The sequence below is a fragment of the Schistocerca americana genome, chromosome 4, assembly GCF_021461395.2.
Source record: "Schistocerca americana isolate TAMUIC-IGC-003095 chromosome 4, iqSchAmer2.1, whole genome shotgun sequence".
Classification (NCBI taxonomy): domain Eukaryota; kingdom Metazoa; phylum Arthropoda; class Insecta; order Orthoptera; family Acrididae; genus Schistocerca; species Schistocerca americana.
Genome location: NC_060122.1, coordinates 305,112,300 through 305,115,146, shown reverse-complemented (window position 1 = coordinate 305,115,146; position 2,847 = coordinate 305,112,300).

The following is a 2,847-nucleotide window of genomic DNA, read 5'->3' as shown; positions in this document are numbered from 1 at the left end:
GTGCACTCGAGCCACCATTGAAGCACGGAGGTATACGTTGGTAGACGGCGTTGACATGTGGCCCATACCTCCTCGACTCTTTGACGACATTCGGGGTCCGCCAAAAGGGACGAATTGAGCTTCCATGTCCCGCGGCTTCTCCACACACTTTGCCTAGGGAGTGACATGGTACAAATGTAAGCCAGATGATCAGTAAATGCCGCAGGCCATCGTTCCGCGTCGACCACCTTATCCTGTAGGCCAACCGAAACATATATTCGATCAAGTCTGCTCGCCGAGTGACTAGTAAAAAAAATATATCCCTCACGGTTCCTATGAATCATGTCCCAGGTGTCGCTTAACTCCAGATCCCGGCATAACTCACGCAATTCACGACAGATATTGTAATGTGGAGTCAAGTCTTTTTGGGCTAAAACACAATCGAAGTCACCACCTATAATGAAATGATCGAATCTGCCGGTAAATAAGGGCACAATCTCTTCCGAATAATATCTCGCACGCGCCCGTCTGTTGTCTGTGCCGGAAGGGGCATAAACATTGAGAATGCGAATTCCATTAACAGTTATCGCCAGTCCTCGTGCCGAAGGTAGATAAGCCAGGTCTCGGACCGGAATCCCGTCCCGGACCAATATCGCCGTTCCACTGCCGTTGTTCGAGTGCGGCGAGGTGTACGAGATGTATCCATGTACTTCCTGGAACTCAGGAATGTAAATTTCCTGCACCATCAGTATATCCACATCCGACGCGTATATCATGTCCCTAAACAACTGCTGTTTCACGGGCTATCTAATGGTATTTACATTCACTGTCCCTATTCTGTATGCCTGGGGTCGAGTAGCTGTCATCTCCACATGATGTTAAAATGACAAAGTTTCACTGTGTCGATAGTCCCTTTGCACATCCGCCGAGGGTCGCCCGAGGAACGTGTCCCTGCGGCATTAGGTTTCTTGAGATGCGGACGGATGCAAGGCCCCAGCAATAGAATGGTCCGCATCGGTGATGTCGTCGTCCTGTTCATACCAGCTGATACTATTGGTGTGCTCCAAATTTTCCTGTGCGGCATTGATGTGTGACATCTGTTGTTCTTTCGCAGCTGTAGACTCCACCGCCGAAGGGGTAGCAGGACCCTGCGCGGATGGGTCGTCTGAACGATATGACATCATTTCACTGTCCGAATTCATATGATCTGCGACATCCGAAGCTTGTGGTTCCATGTCAGACAGGTCCATAGTGTTAGACTCGTCTGGGCTCCCTAGAAGAGAAGGGAGCGTCTCCGCAGAGTTTAGTCGGCGCTTCTTGCGGCGCTTTGGCGAGCGTTGTTTGCGGGCCCTAACCTCGGCCTCTGGTGTTGGCGCATCTTGCATCTCCTGCGTTCCCACCGCCGCCACAATGCCCTGGGGCCGTTCCACTTCAGCTTCCATGCCTATTGTGATGCTCTCATCCTCTTTCTGCGCCACCTGTAGTGTCTGAGATTGGAGGTTGGTCGGAGCCATTCCTTCTTCAGTGGCGTCCGAAAGCGCCTCCATCAACTGCGGCGTCGTTTCGATGGTGCGCTCCGACCTCGGCGTCACCTCCCCGCGAAGTGCCGTCACGTAAGTCATCGGCAGCGACGTTGGTGTAGTCGGATTCTGGAACTCTCCGCTGGGGAGTTGCACGAGTCTGCATACACGCTGATCGAAGATGTCCTTCACCACCACACCCGGAGCATGTCCGGGGCTGTCCATCATAGATGACAATAGCTCTACAGCCGCCGATGTTTATGTACGATGGCACATGTTTCGTAAGGGCAATTCGCACCTGTCGGACACCATTGAGCACTGGATACGTGCTAAAACTTGCCCAGCGTTCGGCCGTATGACTAATAACTCTGCCATATGGCTGGAGTGATTCAGTGACCAATGATTCGGGTACCTCGAAAGGCAGCTCGAAGATTCGAATCGTACGCACGCCCAGGCCCGAATGAGCGACTAAAACTTCGCCAATATGACCATCGGAGTGTCGGAACTGGAATCCTCGTTTGGCGGCTTCAATGATCCTATCACATGCTGCGTCGTCAATCATCTTTACGTAAAGAGTGCTGCTCACGATTGATAAATGAATTCCAATAATCAGCCGGCCGCGGTGGTCTCGCGGTTAAGGCGCTCAGTCCGGAACCGCGCGACTGCTACGGTCGCAGGTTCGAATCCTGCCTCGGGCATGGATGTGTGTGATGTCCTTAGGTTAGTTAGGTTTAATTAGTTCTAAGTTCTAGGCGACTGATGACCTCAGAAGTTAAGTCGCATAGTGCTCAGAGCCATTTGAACCATTTTTTTCCAATAATCTCCGTGTAATTAAGATGCACTTCGTCCCTCAAGAAACGTTCGATTTCGAAAGCCTTCGGTCTTGCATACTCGTTACAGAACGTGAACTGTATCGTGGTTTTTCGGAAATTGTGTGCCATTGCGTTCGATTCAAACAGTAACACACGCGAGTGACGACGGTGTAAACACCGCTTCTTCCGCGACCGTTCGCAGCCGAGACGTAAACAAGTCCGAGCTGCTCCGCGGCGAAAGGCGGACTGCCCACTGAGCTACACAAGCACGACTCACGCCCCGTCCCCACAGCTTTACTTCCGCCAGTACCTCGTCTCCTACCTTTCAAACTTTACAGAAGCTTTCCTGCGAACCAGGAGAGCTTCTGTAAAGTTTGGAAGGTAGGAGACGAGCTACTGGCGGAAGTAAAGCTGTGAGGACGGGGCATGAATCGTGCTTGGGTAGCTCAGTTAGGCGGCACGGTAACTCAGCGTGTTCGGTCAGACAGCCGGTTGGCCTCTGTAATAAAAAACTGAGTGGAACGATCAACCACCGA